Genomic DNA, 18,757 nt, shown 5'->3' on the forward strand with positions numbered 1-18,757 from the left:
CATCGGCTTTTCAAACATCACAAGTGTGATTGGATGGCTCGAGATCCAGGGACGTATAGCGAGGAGATTGTCCGGGAGTTCTATGCTTCCTATGCTGCCACTCTCCGCGGGTCCATTTCCAAGCGGTCAAAGCCACTAGCGCAGGCCCCGCTCACTTCCACCTTGGTTCGAAGGTGTCCGGTGAATATATCACCCGCCACCATTAGCCGGTTTCTCTATGGTCCTACCACGGGCCACTCTTGGTCTCCTAACACGTCAGATTTTGATTACCGCTGGGACATTGTGCGGAATGGCACTTTCCAGAGGAATACTGAGCAGCGAGAGGCTGTGATACTATGGCTGGCCAAGTACATTGCTGCAGATGGCGAGCGTGCAGAATGGGTCGCTGCTCCACGGTTGGGCATCCGGAAGGCCACATTGAACTTCGTAGCAAAATTCTTCTAGCTATTGGTACGCAACAGAGTGTCGCCTACAAAAGCGGACAATCAGGTCACTTGGGACAGAGCGGTGATGGTTGCTGCATTGGTGGCGGGAGTAGAGATCGACTTTGCCCGAATGCTGCTGGCAGAGATCCACGAGAGAGCTTTCAGGACCTCCACTACTTACCCTTTCCCCTGTCTGATATTTCACTTGTGCAGGGACTCTGGAATGCCGATCTGGCATTGTGACAGGCTAGTCTACCCTACAGGGGCATTGGACATCGGCCTTATTCGGGATGACGCGAATGTGGCAGCACCTCGCAGAGAGCCCCAGATTGAGGTACCCCCATTGAGCTCCGATCTTGCAGACACTGTGGGGCAGGCACAGGGCGGTAACCCCATTATCCCAGACCACACTGACACTGTCCCAGGCTCCTCTTCTCAGGCAGCTAGTGTTGCCCCTAGTTCTTCCCGGTCTACACCACCGTTTGGAGCGACGATTGTCTCGATGGCCAGAGTACAAAAGTTAGAGGCGCAGATGGCCACACTGCTGCATCACATCCAGCCTTGGATGCAAAAGACAATTGCCGAGTCCGAGGCTAGATTGGAGCGCAGGATGGAGGGGATGATGGATCGTAAGGTCCTGGCGGTTAATAAGCGGCTTGACGCCTTTGAGTTGCGAGTCCTCGAGCGATCAGTTCCGGCCACAGACTTATCTGCTTTGCAAGCTGACATAGCCAACCTCCGGACTGATGTGGATGCCATTCTTGCTGCACCTTCAGTTGAGACTCCGACGGCTCCTACTGCACTGGCTGATGATACAGTGCTAGATGCTCTATTCAGTGGCATCGCCGAGGAGGGGCCTGCACCGACATATGCCAAGGGCAAGTGGCACCGCTCTCATCGCACGGAGGAAAAGAAAGCTCAGAAAAGACAGCGCCGGCAGGAGAAGGAGGCTAGGAGGGCTTTGATTGCAGATGAAGAGTTGCGCCAGCAGAGGGTGCGTGAGAGAGCTGCAGGGGCATCGAGCTCTGCCCTGGTTGCAGAGGATCAGCCTATTTTGAGAGGCGTCGCGAGCACCACTGATGGTGCGGAGCGTTTGATAGAGCGCACTACTGAGGGTGCTAGGAGTGCTGAGGTGGGCACTACTGAGGGTGCCCCCACTGATGTTCCAGAGGGCTCCGGGAAACCGGATCCCCCTGCTTGTTAATGATTTGCCGGCGCTTTGCGCCACAGGTTTGCTTCACTCAAATCCATTCACTTTTACTGTCTATGTATGCAATTGTGGGCAATTGCATCTATTTTTGTTGGGGGTGGGGTAAATGGATCGTGAGTGATAGGGTGAAGCCTGAGTAACCCAACTCATGTATCCTCTCTTGGGGTTTTCTTGCTTGTGTTCTTTTACCCCAAGAGACTGTTTAATTTTTGTTGAACCGGCATGTCTTAGGATTGTGTGTGTAGAAGCATGATACAGAACGAAGCATGATGGCATGGCTTAGAAAAAATGATACCCGTCAGATTCTGGGTTGTATGCTAGAAGTAGGATACGAGTTGCTGATTGTGTTGGCTCTGAGTATGACATAGTAACAATCGACTTGATTGCATGATTAAACCTGAAACTTGAACTGGGTAGTCTGATAATCTGATAATGAAACTTGTGCCAAGAGTGGGTGAGAATCGTTGACTGTTCAAACAGTTTTGTGCAAAACTAGAACTTGCCCGGTTAGTCCTGCTAAGACAATTCAATCTAGAGGATAGGAAGTGATCATAGGCCGTTGTTCTGAAAAAACCCATAAATTGCCTAGAAGGATTCAACCAAATGAAATAACTGTTCCCTTTGGTCCAACTTTGAGCCTAAAAATAAACCATTTCTTTCTAAAACCCCGAACTCACCTTCCCATAATCTACTATGTTGGCCCCGGTCCCTCCTTGGACATGTACACTTTGACTTAGGCCAAAAGCCTAAGTTGAGGGTGGCTAATGTAAAAAGTAACTTCAATCTTGGCCCTGACTTGACATCGGGTATTGTGAACCTCAACTAACGGAAAATCCATAAGTTGAGGGTGGCTATGAAAGAGGAAACTGAAAGAAAAATGGGGATGAAAAGAGTGAAAAAAAAATAAAAATAAAAATAATAAAAAAATAAAAATTATAAAAATAAAAATAAATTTTTTTTTGGGGGAAACGTAAGGAAAGGATGTGAATTATTCAAAGAGAAAGGAGCAATTAAATAAAAAGGTATTGAGCTACAAAGTTTAAAGTCACTTCCGTGGTTGAAGAAAATCAAGGGAAAGCGGTAAAGCAATAATATGACAAAAGTAAGGCAAAAAGAGGTTAAAAGCCTAGTGTAATGACAAGGAGGGCAGAAAGTCACTAAACAGTACCCAAAATGTACCACACCTGACCCTGAGCCTACGTAACAAGCCAATAAAGTCCTTTAGTGATCCTGGAGTCTAGTTTGAAGAGTCTGAGCAGTGAAAATAAGGGCAAGCTTATGGCAGTAAGCACGAACTGTATTTGAAATTACTTCTGAGCGTGAGTGTTGAATAAATCCTTGTACCATGAATGAAATCAAATTTTTTGCTAAAAGAGGATTTCGTTTGAAGTAAGGGCACTAGTTCCATTGTTGGAAAGTTGGTATCTGGGTGACAGTGAGAAGGTGTCTGTTGTGTGTCAGTTGGTTGGTCTGTGTCATGATGGGATCCACATGAGTTGGCTTATCGACTCGAAGAACACGAATGTGCACCCAAACAATGAGGAGGTAGAGAGCCATGTGATTGCTTGAGTTAGAAATGCTTGCTTCTATACAAGTGTCGTTTAGAGTTCTAGTGCATCGCTAGAGGACAAACAACGAATTTAAGTTGAGGGTGTTGATATACCGTGAGTTTACGGTATTTCTAATACATTTCACTTACAAGTTGTGTGTGTCTAGGGCCTTTTTATATTGGTTTTTATGTATTTTATCATGTTTTGCAGGAAAGGTGTTCAGGCGCGGAAGTTTAGAGACAGCTGAAGGAAATGCAGAAAAAGGCATCCACGGAGGTCATCTACGGACCGTAGGTCCATTCACGGTCCGTAGGTGATGACCGTAGATCAGCAGGAATGTGTTGAGGACAAATCAGGGAAATCTGACCAAGTGTGGAACCACGGTGCCCATTGACGGTCCGTAGATTGATCTACGGACCGTACTGTTGATCCGTAGAGTGAGACTGCGAGGGTTCCAGTACCTGATTTTTGAAGATGCTAAGTATGGAGCTACGGAAGGGATTGACGGACCGTAGGTCGATCTACGGTCCGTGCTGCTGGTCCGTCGTTTGCTTCAGAGAAGCTGATTGTTGGATGCTGAAATATTTTCTAAGTCCCGAGTGACGGAAGGGACTTACGGACCGTAGATCAATCGACGGTCCGTAAGTCAGTCTCGTGGATCGAAGACGCGTACCTGAACAAAACTTTCCTTAATTTGTTTCCTTTTTTATTTAGGATTTGTTTTCTATAAATAGGACATGTAAACCTCGTTTTTGGGGGTTAGACACTATTATTCTATTTTTGCTTTGTAACTTTGGAGATTAATTTGCAACCCTAGCAATTATTGATTTCCCAAGTTCGTTTTGAAGATTTTGGCTTTGCAATTCAAGTTAATTTTCTGGGTTTATTATTCTCTTTACGTAAGTTCATGATTTCTCCATCTACAATTATGAATTGTGTTCTTGCTAATATGAGTAACTAAATCCACAACTAGGGTTGTGGGAACCATGATCAATTAACAAAGTATGAATAGTAAATAAGCAATTCTTGACTAGTATTTTGCATGCATTGATAATTCTTTCGTTTAGAAGTCTTTTTAACGGTGGCCAACGTTAGAACTCGCCTTGTTACTACTTGCCGGACCAAGGAGGTAATTAACAAGAAAAGAATTATCAACATAGATTTAGTGTGATACTATCTAATAGGCTAGTGTCGATTGGTGCGAAGTAATAACTAAGCCAAACATCGATTATGATGTCTAATATGAGGTAAAGGTAAGGGTTAGTAAATTATACACACGTAGCCGGACCAAGGTGCGGGGTGAAATTCTCTAGATGCCGGACCAAGGATTTAGAGATACCTAACTTATCACTTTGCATGTAATACACTAGAAAAGGATTGCTATTACTAGGATTACTGCGTTATGAGATTATGGGGAACACGTATACCCTAGTTATTTCTCTTATCTTGATAACAACCAAAGTTGAATTTAATTATTGATTACAATATTAAGTCTTACTATTTGTTTTACACAAGCACAACCCCCTTTTTATTACCTGTTTCTGGAAATAATTTGACTAATCGAATATAATTGTTAGTTAAAAGTAAAGTCTAAACCATTTTCCTTGTGGGATCGATTCCAACCTACAAGTTGAGTTCTTTACTTGATAACGATCGCTTATGCTTCTGAAAGGAGGTGTAATTTGAGCGTATCAACTGGCCCCTATCTGGGTCCTGGTAACAGTGTATCTACTGTTGGTGAACAGTGTTGCTACAGTAGCGCGGGCCCGCTACGACGCACATAAGCTTTACACTTTGTCCTTTAATTTTGCCAAAAAATCTTCGGCTTTTTTCAGTGCATTCATTGGACTTTCTTCTTCATATTGTTGGGCTTCGTGCATATCTTCACTTGTTTCACTACGCATTGATGAATCTGATTTTGCGTAATGACTTATATTTAGAAGAATCTTCTTCTTTACTTCTTCTAGATATTTCATAATCATTTCATTTTGTTCTCCTTCATCATGATTAGAAATTTTTCTAGCCATATGTTTTACGGAGGTTGAGTCATCAGTCATAATTTCTTTATTAGAAATCGATTTATAATCGTGTACGGTTTTCGTAATTAGATCCAGCAGTTCTTGTCCGTATATGAACTTTGTTTGAGGATCTTTCTTCATCAACTTGTTCCAAAAATTATTATAATAAGTTCTGCATAGGCAAAAGATTTGTTCCTAAGTGAAATCTACTTTCGGAACCCATTTATGAATCCATGGAATAGAGAATTCTATAAAAAAATATATCTGTTCAATTTGTTGAAAATAACAAATATGTTCTTGATGATATAACTTGTTGAGATCTGGGGAAACCTTGACCCATTCTTTGTATAACTTGAGAAATGGTTCAGACAATATTTTTATCGTTGGCCCGTGGTATGACCACCAGTTTAAAAACCAATTTGGTATAGGATTCGCAAATATCTTGGCACATACTTTTTATAAACCAAGTATGTTTATGCCTCTCATTGTTATAACAAAGAACTTTATTAAATGCCTGAATATAATCCCAATAGGTAAAGCTTACCATGACTTTGTTTAGACTGAATTGTCTTTCAGTCATTGAGGAAATACCCCAATCTTCAATATGAATGACGTGTTTTATAATCATTTTAGAGAAGTTATAAACATTCTCACTTGTATTATATCCTGAAAAATGTTGAAATTCAACACCTGTGCTTATCGACAGAGTCTCATAATATTTCTGAGTTTTGTATGATTCACTCGGGAAATAAAGCCCATTAATTATTTCGAAAGTTAATATAAAAACCATTTATGATTATGGTTGGTTTGATAAGATTTCTAATAAACAGTTGATTAAAACAACTGAACAATCCTTGGTGCTAAACTCGTCCGAACAAACTATTCGTTTATTAAATAAGCATGATATTGAATTATATAAATCTTAGTATAAATTTTTGCATATTGGCATGGTTCAAATTGCTTTTAAACCTTTAACTCTTAAAGGGTTACCAGAGACTTTCTTAGCTGCTCTACGAGATGCGAGGAATTTAAATTTTCGTCAATCCTTGATGGGTTCTATAGAATCTACGGTGGCTTATGGTCCAGTTTATTTTAATGCTCAGCCCAATTTGCAGTTATCTTTGACTGATTCTAATATATTAGATGATTTAACCTTGAATGTTAAAACACATGGTTATAACTATGCACCTGGATCTGAATTAATTTGCTTGTCGTATAGAATCTATTATAAATTACTTGCTACTTTGAATCCTAGATGTAAGTTATATGATACATCTGATCAAACTATTTTAGTAGAAACTAATTTCGCCAGATCTGAGGCCACTACTAGAAGACCTATAAAATGGGAAGAAATTAATTTTCCTACCACTTGGATTTTAGATTCTGTTATACCCCTTGAGCAAATGACCGATGTTGTCACTAATTCTGAATATTCTCATATTGGTCAAAATTCAGATGGAAGAATTTGTATGTTGTTTGATGAAAAAAGTGTTCCTTATAGTAGACATTCTTTTGCTTCTGATAGAAGACTGGCTATTCAACATATTTCTCCGATAGAACCTTGTTATGGTCCAGCAAGAAATCGCGCTGCTTCATTACATAGTTTATCAACAGTTATATCTGCAGAAAAATAAAAAATTAAAATTGATCCTCGGTTAAACATTGTTCAAACGAATGACAAAGCATCTGATATTTCTGATAAGGATATCCCTTTTGTATCCGAGATGGATTTTAATCTTAATGATACTTAATGATGAGTGAACAACAAATTGATTTTAGTCCAGGTTCACTGGCAAGAAAATATATTTAAAACGAATTTTTAAATGAAAAATGGAACCGGTTTAAAACTTGATTTTTTGACACTTACAGTAAAGAAGATTTAAATAATATTTCTCAAGAGTTTTATGAAACTTGTGCATTACATAATCATATTATGTTTTTTGTTCCTTGGTTTATAACCACTTATTTGCCTTTATTCATCAACGTTCTTGAACGATCTTACAAAGATGAATCAGGTAATATTATTCAATCCATTTATCCTCCTCAAGCTCCGTGTATTTTACCAAATAATACTGGTATTACTTTTACTGCTTTTCATAAATTTATTGATAATGAGGTCGCCGCAGTAAGTATAAGTGAAATCAATCGTCTTATTTCTCAAAATAATTATTTGGGCCTATATGTGAAAGTTATTGGTGAACATATTTGTTCTCTAGACAAAAAATTAGATAGTCTGTCTAATCTGATTGTTCAAATTAATAGTAAGCTAAAATCTGTGAAACAAGTTTCGGAACAGACTTCTTAGTCAAAACAGCCTGATGTTCATATTCAAAGGCCTCATGAGATTCAGGATTTTATTCTTAGACCTTTGCACGACCTTGATAATCTTCTTGATAAAAAGTTTTCTCAATGTGGTGCAAGTGCAAAATCGATAAGTCTCGCTGAAGATTTTGCAGATGAGATGGAAGCCACTTTTGATTTCAAAACTCAAATGAAAATGGAAGTTAATAAACTTCATGGGTATCCAAAGAAGAATAGTGGTAATATTGCTTATGCTAGAAAACCTAGCATGCAAACATATTACTATCTTAGGCCTACTCCTCAAGATGTTTTAATAAAGGAAAGAAATTGGAATCAAACTAACACTTCTTATAGTGGAAGCGAGATTTATGAATCTCGATGGGTTAACTGATAGGCAGTTGACGATTATGGTACATATGACGCTTATGTATGCTACTATCTGCAAAAGTGTTAGTAACACTGACAAGACCATTTGCAAGATGATTATTGCAGGATTTATCGGTCAACCAAGAGGATGGTGGGATAATTATATGCCCTCTGATGCGAGAGCAGCAGTTATTAATGCTAAGGCAGTAAATGAAGGAGTTGATAATTTAGGCTTTGCCCTTGTTCAAAATAGAGAAGACGCTGTGTATACACTTATTTTAACTATTTTTGAACATTTTAGTGGTAGATTTACCAATCAATATGAAACCATTAGATCTCTTCTAAATGGTCTTAGATGTAGACATTTAGGTGAGTTTAGATGGTATAAAGACACTTATTTAAGTCGGGTCATGGAACTTCCCGAAAATGGTTTAGAATTCTGGAAAGCCAAATTTATTGACGACTTACCTTCTTTATTTGCAGAAAGAGTAAAAAAAACTTTTAGAAATTCTCAAGGTATTATTCCCTATAGTGATTTTACTTATGGAAAGCTTATTGGGGCTTATACGCAAGAAGGCATTAATTTGTGCAATGAGTTAAAACTCTCAAGACAACTTAAGATGGATAAGCTTAGAGAAAAGTCTCAATTAGGAGATTTTTGTACCCAATTTGGTTTACCGGATGCTTCAAAAAACACCAACCGCGAAACTTCTAAATCAGAATCTCATAGATCTCATCATAAGAAAAGAAGATCTAGAAGAAGGACTAGAGAAGAAAGAGATGAGCGTAGGACTCATCGTAAATCTCATAGATTTACCAGGAATAGGTCAAGGCGAAATCTTGATAAGATGAAGTGTTATAAATATGGAAAATTTGGGCATATAGCTCCAAATTGTAAGTTGGAAAAGCTTAAGACTCTAGAACTTGATGATTATATTCAAGAGAAGATTTATAGTTTTCTTTATACTTCTGGTTCCGAATCAGATTATGATGATTCTGAAGCAAGTTATGCAACAGAGGATGAGCAACCTGAGCCTTCTAAGGTTCATCAAGATTCGAATGATGCTTGCAAATATCATGGTGATATTTGTCACTGCGAACATGATGAATTTTACAAGCTGCAATCTCAGTTTGAAGACATGAATATGTTCACTATCACTGCAAACAATGTGATAGAACTTCTAAAAGAAGTTACCGATAATACTCTTCGTGAAAAGATCATTCATTTAGCTGCTAGTAAAACTAGCTCTTCAACTAGTATTCCTAGTGATAAAAAGGTTAAAGATGATTTTAATTATTCTGCTCCTTACTCCTTGTCTGAAGTTCATAATAGACTCTCTTCTAAACAAACCGTAGTTATTCGTGATACCCTTTTTGATGATTTAAAAGGAGAAATTGAACATTTGAAGGAAGAAATTAAATTTCTTAAACAAAATCATATTATTTATGATCACCGTCTTACTCAGATTGAGTCTGCTAATAGCAAAGAAAAAAATAAGGTTGATGAATCTACTGCTGAAGAAAATATTCTTGCTAACACTTTGAATATTGATCCGAAATAAAATATGTTTTTAGGAATGATGCAAATTGTTACAGCTCATAAATGGTATGTTAAATGTACTATATTAATTGATAATACTTTTTCTATAACTAACATTGCTATGATTGATAGTGGCGCTGATATGAGTTGCATTCAAGAAGGTCTTGTACCTACTAAATATTTTGAAAAAACAAATCATATGGTTAAATCTGCATCTGGTCATGCTTTCGATATAAAGTATAAATTATCTAATACTCGTATTTGCCAGAATAAAGTTTGTATTCCTCACTTCTTTTTCTTAGTAAAAAATCAGTTATACCCTCCTATTATTCTAGAAACTCCTTTTATAAATGCAATTTATCCTTTTACTAATATAAATGCTAAATGATTTTTTGCTACTTATAAAAATCAAGATATTAGTTATACTTTTATCACCGAGCCTATTTCTAGAGATATTAATGCTCTAATTGAAATGAAACAAAAACATGTTGATTATTTACAACTTGAGATATTTAGTATGAATATATTCGACACTTTAAAATCTGCTAAAGTACAGGAAAAGATTAAACTCATTTCTAAAAAAATGGCTGTTGATATTTGTGCTGATCATCCTAGTGCCTTTTGGAATCGGAAAAAGCATATTGTAACTCTTCCATATGAAGATGATTTCTCTGAGGAAAATATCCCTACCAAATCATGTCCTTGTCAGATGAATACCGAATTGGTTGAATTCTGCAAAAAGGAAATTGATAATTTATTACAAAAAGGTTTGATAAAGCCTTCCAAATCACCATGGTCGTGTACTACTTTTTATGTTAATAACACAGCAGAAAAAGAACGAGGTGTTCCCAGGTTAGTTATAAATTATAAACCTTTGAATAAATTTTTAAAATGGATTAGGTATCCTATTCCAAACAAAAGGGATTTATTATCAAGATTATATGATGCTAATATCTTTTCAAAATCTGGATATTGGCAAATCCAAATATTTAAAGACCATTCTTATAGAACGACGTTTAATGTTCCGTTTGGACAATACGAATGGAATGTAATGCCCTTTGGTTTAAAAAATGCTCCCTCGAAATTTCAAAAGATTATGAATGATATTTTTAATCTTTATTTGGATTTCATCATAGTTTATATTGATGATATTTTGGTATACTCAAAGACTCTTGAAATGCATATTAAGCATCTAGACATTTTTAAGAAAATAGTTATTCAAAATGGTTTGGTCATATCTAAACCTAAAATGAGTCTTTTCCAAAAAGAAGTTAGATTTTTGGGTCATTTGATTTGTCAAGGAAAAACGACTCCTATTCAGCGATCTATTGAATTGACATCAAAATTCCATGATATTATTGCAGATAGGACGCAATTGCAGCGGTTTCTAGGAAGTTTAAATTACATTTCCCCCATCTACAAAAATTTGTCTCGAGATTTAGCTTCGTTATACGACAGGCTAAAAAAGGATCATAAGAAGCCTTGGACTAATAGTCTCACAGATCTTGTAAAGACTATTAAAGAAAGAGTTAAATCTTTACCTTGTTTAACCCTTGCTAATCCTGCATGACCAAAGATTGTAGAGACAGATGCGTCTAATATTGGGTATGGAGGTATATTGAAACAAATTAATTCGCATGATAAAAATGAATATCTTATTCGATTTCATTCAAGAAAATGGAGCGATCCTCAGAAAAAATATGCAACGGTAACTCATGAAATGTTAACTATCGTTAAGTGCGTTTTAAAATTTCAAGATGATTTATATAATCAAAATTTTTTGATAAAAACTGATGCTCAGTCAGTCAAGTATATGTTTGATAAAGATTTTAAACATGATGCGTCTAAGTTAATTTTTGCTAGATGGCAGACACAATTAGCCCCTTTTGATTTCGATATTCACTATAAAAAGGGAAGTGATAATTCCCTCCCAGACTTCTTATCAAGAGAATATATTTCTTCTGATGGGTTTTCTTGACTTCTTTCCTGATAAAGATTTGATTACGATTTTGAAGGCAGTTCCTCTTAATAGAGATTTAAAAGAACTTATATTATGGAAAATTATAGACGGAATGGTGATGGATATCGTCAATAATTACATGATTGAACAAGAGCTTTATGAAGGATTTTATTGTGATGAAGTTTATAACCTCTTGAATGATTAAAAATATAACATCTTGAATGATTACAACTAAATGTTATGTTTGCAGGATGGATCCTCCTTGGATAACCAAGGCTAGAGAAAAAGGCAGTTATACTCGCGGAAGGGGAAGATCATCCCCAAGTTCATCAAGATCATCATACGAATCTTCATCATCTAGTACTCCTATTATACAAAAGGGAGGAATGAGTTTATATAACTTAAACTCTAGAGCACAAGAAAAAGCTTCATCATCAATACATCTGGAAGATATTCCAGAAAGTGATCCATTATATGCTAAACTACAGGAGTTTCTAACTCAAAAGCAAGGTGATTCTTTTGCTTCAATCACCAAAGAAGAAGTTGATGATATCAAAACATATGAAAAGGTAGAAAAAAGAGAAATGATATTTATCTTAGAAAACTTTGACATACAGAGAAGGAAAGAACCTTATAAGATATTCCAGAGGTATTTAGTTAATGGGCTTTATTTTCCGGGTGAGTCATACAAAACTCGGAAATATTATGAGACTCTGCTGATAAGCACAGGTGTTGAATTTCAACATTTTTTAGGATATAATACAAGTGAGAATGTTTATAACTTCTCTAAAATGATTATAAAACACGTCATTCATATTGAAGATTGGGGTATTTCCTCAATGACTGAAAGACAATTCAGTCTAAACAAAGTCATGGTAAGCTTTACCTATTGTGATTATATTCAGACATTTAATAAAGTTCTTTGTTATAACAATGAGAGACATAAACATACTTGGTTTATAAAAGTATGTGCCAAGATATTTTCGAATCCTATACCAAATTGGTTTTTAAACTGGTGGTCATACCACGGGCCAACAATAAAAATATTGCCCGAACCATTTCTCAAGTTATACAAAGAATGGGTCAAGGTTTCCCCAGATCTCAACAAGTTATATCATCAAGAACATATTTGTTATTTTCAACAAATTGAACATATATATTTTTTTTATAGAATTCTCTGTTCCATGGATTCATAAATGGGTTCCGGAAGTAGATTTCACTGAGGAACAAATCCATTGCCTATACAGAACTTATTATAATAATTTTTGGGACAGGTTGATGAAGAAAGATCCTCAAACAAAGTCCATATACGGACAAGAACTGCTGGATCTAATTACAAAAATCGTACACGATTATGAATCGATTCCTAATAAAGGAATTATGATTGATGACTCAACCTCCGTAAAATATATGGCTAGAAAAATTTCTAATCATGATGAAGGAGAACAAAATGAAATGATTATGAAATATCTAGAAGAAGTAAAGAAGAAGATTCTTCTAAATATAAGTCATTACGCAAAATCAGATTCATCAATGCGTAGTGAAACAAGTGAAGATATGCACGAAGCCCAACAATATGAAGAAGAAAGTCCAGTGGATGCACTGAAGAAAGCCGAAGATTTTTTGGCAAAATTAAAGGATAAAGTGTAAAGCTTATGCGCGTCGGTAGCGCGCCCGCGCTACTGTAGCAACACTATTCACCAACAGTAGATACACTGTTACCAGGACCCAGATAGGGGCCAGTATCCTGTACATAGATGCTTTCTTTTTTCTATAAATAGGTTTGTTTTTCTTTAATTGAGAGTAGGATTTAGAAACCCTCTCTCCTTCTTTCTACTTTCTCTCTCCCCACTTGTAAAATATTTTCAAGTATTGTAAGCTTACCGGACTTTGGCCTGAGGAATAGTAAAGTGTGTTGTTTGCTACAAGGTACTTCCTTTTACTTTTAGTTTTATCTTTTTATCTCTGAGTTAAGTTGTGACTATTTCCGGCTAAGAAATTACATCTATGTCGAATAACTAACTTCTCTTTTATATAGACCATGAACGGATCTAAACTTTATTTAAATATAGAAGTATTTTAGTATGACTTCTCGACTTGGTTCTGAGATTGAGGTACAGTCAGATCTAGTACTACTTTTATTGGCTTTGTCTTTATGACTCCGTCTAATGAGCTGTGGTTTTAGCCCGAAATTGAGGTTGATAAGTAGGGCGCCTCATACCCGGTTAGAACTATCAGACACATGGGCTTAATAAAAGTATGTATTATCTTCTTGACAGGCCCTTTGCTTGGGTAAAATAATTAAACCATGCAGTCTGAGAAACTATGTTAAAATTCTTGTGTATTTCAATTCTTATGTAGTTGGATTACCTCTAAGGATATTGACTTACTTGATCTATGACTGGGCGGACCACCGCCAGGTCAGTGATCCTGTAACGTTGGTACCAAGTTTTAAATCGATTCCAGTTTTCATTTAAAAATTCGTTTTGAATATATTTTCTTGCCAGTGAACCTGGACTAAAATCAATTTGTTGTTCACTCATCATTAAGTATCATTAAGATTAAAATCCATCTCGGATACAAAAGGGATATCTTTATCAGAAATATCAGATGCTTTGTCATTCGTTTGAACAATGTTTAACCGAGGATCAATTTTAATTTTTTGTTTTTTTGCAGATATAACTGTTGATAAAGTATGTAATGAAGCAGCGCAATTTCCTGCTAGACCATACCAAGGTTCTATCGGAGAAATATGTTGAATTGCCAGTCTTCTATCAGAAGCAAAAGAATGTCTACTATAAGGAACACTTTTTTCATCAAACTGCATACAAATTTTTCCATCGGAATTTTGACTAATATGAGAATATTCATAATTAGTTACAGCATCGGTCATTTGCTCAAGGGGTATAACAGAATCTAAAATCCAAGTGGTAGGAAAATTAATTTCTTCCCATTTTATAGGTCTTCTAGTAGTGACCTTAGATCTGGCGAAATTAGTTTCTACTAAAATAGTTTGATCAGATGTATCATATAACTTACATCTAGGATTCAAGTAGCAAGTAATTTATAATAGATTCTATACAACAAGCAAATTAATTCAGATCCAGGTGCATAGTTATAACCATGTGTTTTAACATTCAAGGTTAAAGCATTTAATATATTAGAATCAATCAAAGATAACTGCAAATTGGGTTGAGCATTAAAATAAACTGGACCATAATCCACCGTAGATTCTATCGAACCCATCAAGGATTGACGAAAATTTAAATTCCTCGCATCTCGTAGAGCAGCTAAGAAAGTCTCTGGTAACCCTTTAAGAGCTAACGATTTTAAAGCAATTTGAATCATGTCAATATGCAAAAATTTATACTGAGATTTATATAATTCAATATCACGCTTATTTAATAAACGAATAGTTTGTTCGGACGAGTTTAGCGCCAAGGATTGTTCAGTTGTTTTAATCAACTGTTTATTAGAAATCTTATCAAACCAACCATAATCATAAATGGTTTTTATATTAACTTTCGGAATAGTCCATTTGTTTAACAAATCAAGGTTTTGAGGTATATCTACCTCTTCTAGTCGAGTGCTTTTAATATCTTCTTGATCCATAAAAGAGAGAATATATCTATGCCAAAATTCTTCACATCAATTATATATATACCATGAAAGTTCCTAGGCTCTGATACCAACGTTACAGGATTACTGACCTGGCGGTGGTCCGCCCAGTCATAGATCAAGCAAGTCAATATCCTTAGAGGTAGTCCAACTACATAAGAATCGAAGTACACAAGAATTTTATCATAGTTTCTCAGATTAAAACTATCAATTTAAATTTTATATATATATATATATATATATATATATATATATATATGTATATTACATTATTTTTTTGAAAAAAAAAAGAGAAGAAAATTGAAATTAACGAAAAAGAAAAAAAATAGGAAAGGAAGTTCAGTGGGAGTTTAAACACACATAAATAATTTAGAGTTTTTGCACTTTTCTCTAACAATTGTGTCATGGTAAAAAAAAATAGTTACAAAAATAAATGTGTCACTGTAAAAAATAAACAGTTATTATAAACAAGTGTGTCACAGTAGAAAAACAGTTACAGAATTAAAAAATATTTTATATATATTACTCTAATTTACTTTTAAAAAAAAAGGTACACTAGTTGCACACCCTACTCTCAACTTTCTTTTGTATCTCTCTTTATTTTTCTCTTCTTTAATTTATCTCTTCTATACGGTTGTTGTTTTTTCATTCTGATTTAAATTAGTATATTTAATTGCTAATCTCCATATTATTTTTAGTGTTTGTGTAGTCAAATACAAAAAGTGAGATTGGATCCTTGGATTAAAAGATTGATACCAGAGATAAGTATTTATAATTATTTGTTTTGGAATTTAATAAATTTGTTCATGGTATAAATCATATATTTTTTCTAAAAAAAATAATAATTCAATCTTAGCACCAGATAAATTAGTAATGATCACAAATTTAGTAATATAGAAACGAGCAAATATGATATAATTTGCTTTAAAGGAATTATGGAATAATCTCAATTTTTATTTGAAGTTACCTCAGATTCTATGTTGTCTTAGTAGAGGTTAAAAGGTAAATTGGGAGTTGTAACATAATTAATGTGATATGTTTTGGATAGAAATATAATAGATGTAAACTCATTTTTTATGAAAATAAGAAGCAATTACTATATATACAATATTAGATGTTTGATTTTCTTTTGCTTACAAGTCATTTGGTAGTTTTAGAACAAAACTAAAAGAAAACAAAAAAAAATAATAGACAACAAAATTAACTATTTGATTAGAAAAAATTTCAAATGCGATGATACAAAATAAATTAAAAATAAATAATTAACGAAAAAAATAGGAAAAAGAAAATATTAATAAAGAGATAGTTAAAAATACATAGGTAAAATTAATACTGATTTGTGCAATAATATATATTTGTAATGCCTACTTTTGGTGGTTAATAAAAGTTGATAATTACCAAAAAAAAAATTGTGTACAAATCAGTAATAAAAAATAATATTTTAAAACAACAACAACAAAAATAATTTGGATAACAATGAATTTAAATTGCAAATCAATTAGTTTCCACGAAAATATAGACAATAAAGAACATGTTTTCAGGCTCTTATATTTTAGCAACTAAAATACACGTTACTTTTTGCTCTTTTCTTTTTTAACAAATAATATTTATTTTAATCAATTTTTGAATCAGTTATCTCTCCAAACTTCTATTTCAACTGAAACTTAGGCAACTCACAATTTCAAATTATTTTTAGGAATAATTTATGTTAAAATCAATCTGAAAAAAAATTAAAAGATAAAAAGTTAATAATAAGCATTTTCCACAACACACGTTAATGTATGGTAGTTATCTAGAGGATAAATATTGAAGGCTACTGCATTTATTTAATACAAAGTAAAGTTTCTATTTAGTCATAAACTTAAAATAATTAACCGATCGGTAGACTGTAATAAGAAAATTTACGACTTTTTTTGTGAAAGCAAAAAAATTATGTGATAGAATAAAACTATTTTATTTAGAACTCCTTATTTATTTTTTACAATTTTATTAAAAATTACATTCCGAATCATTTTAATCATTTTGATGACTATCTATTTACTCCTTTATAGCCAAAGAATTGTTGATGGTTTAGTTTAACTTTAAAAACTTTTTAATCAAATTGCTGGGGTTTTTTTTAAAAAAAAATATTACAGTTTAGGACTCTTTTTTTTTGGGAAGTTATCAAATTATACTAAATAAATATTTAAAAATAACTTCTCACAATAACTCTTTTTATATAAAAAATATACGTAGTGTTTACTTTAAATTTTTAAACTTAAAATGAATAATCATATTTAGAACATATATTTTATAAACCTATTTTATTTTAAATTGAAAACTTACCTACACTTAATATAAATCTATTATTTTTTAATTTACTAATTGCTATATCAAAATTCAAAAGGACTTCGCGATATTTTGAAATCATATTCCAAAAAGTGTGCCATAGATTTCTTATATTACTTTTTAAAAGTGGTACTCTTATTATTGTTGTGACACAGTTAACTACTTTACAATTTTTATTTTTGAATTTTAAATTGAGGGTGCTTAATTAGTTTAATATATATTTAAAATAATAAAAATTAAATTTAGATTCAAACCAAATTTATTTATTTCAGTTACATAGGGAAAAACAAAGAATTTTCCGAAAATAAACTATCCAAACCCTCTATTATGCATGTTCTCCTTTTCACACTGTAATGACCCGAAAGGTCATTTTGGTGATTTTTCGTGGAAATGACTATTTTTGTCTTTCGGTAGTTGCCCCGAGTCCCATGTTTTGTGGTTGTAAAGTTGGTTTGAGGAAAAGTTGGTAAAAAGTTGAGTTTTTGAGAAATTGAGTTTTTTATGAGTTAAAGTTGGTTAAAAAGTGCTTTTTCGAGTCATTTGGAGTTTCGGGACTCGGATCGAATTTCCGTCGATTCCGGCAGTTTTAGAATGTTGAAACGGGTCGGTGTGAAGTTACGGAGTCGAATTTGGAGTTGAAACGAAGAATTGAGGTCCTAAGTTGCTAAAGTTGTGAAATTTTGATAAAGAGTTGACTTTGGTCAACATATGAGGTTCCGAGGCTCAGATTGAAATTCCGAGAGTACCGTTGGTTTCGGGAGGCGATTCTAAGTCTATAATGAGTCTTGGTTGAATTTTTAGACGCTTCGTTTGAGTTTCAAATTTTTTTGGCGTTAAACTAGTTTCTTGGCATCTAATTGAATTTCGGGTCAAGGAGTCCTCGAATTCAAATTCCGACGATTTCATTGAGTCCGGAATGTCGAATTTTAGTGGGGGTACATATTTAGTTTGTGTGCACGAGATTCCGAACGAATCCCGAGGGTCCAACGGGGACTTAAACTTTGGTGTTATTGCTGTGTTTCAGCTGCTGCGTTTTAGCTGCAACAACAGTTTTTGTTTAAAGCCAAAATCAGTAGCTATTTTTCCCACAACTTGAAAATACCCATTTCTCCATTTTTTAGACTTTGAGAGCTCGAAAATAGGCGATTTCAAGTGGTTTTTCGCAAGAAATTCATTGGGTAAGTTATTTCCAACTTATACCTTTGATTTCCATCGATTATTTATGAATTTTAACATCAAAATTTGAGATCTCAACTGTAAAATTTGGGGGTTTTTGCCTAATCCGAATTTAATAGAAAATTTGAGTTTGTGAACTCATTTCAACTCCTTTTTCGAAACGGTTTTCACTATTGGATTCTAAATTTCTTGGGGAACATTTTTCACCAAAAATTTCCAGATTTCGAGAATATTTTCCGGAACGAGATTTTTTTGACCATTTTAC

The 18,757-nt window shown here is 34.3% G+C and overlaps 1 pseudogene; it reads left to right on the forward strand.

The window, feature by feature from the left end:
- Nucleotides 1-18,757, forward strand: part of LOC125842803 (uncharacterized) — a 79,196-nt pseudogene that overhangs the window by 59,249 nt on the left and 1,190 nt on the right.

Source organism: Solanum stenotomum, chromosome 10, assembly GCF_019186545.1.
Source record: "Solanum stenotomum isolate F172 chromosome 10, ASM1918654v1, whole genome shotgun sequence".
Lineage (NCBI taxonomy): Eukaryota > Viridiplantae > Streptophyta > Magnoliopsida > Solanales > Solanaceae > Solanum > Solanum stenotomum.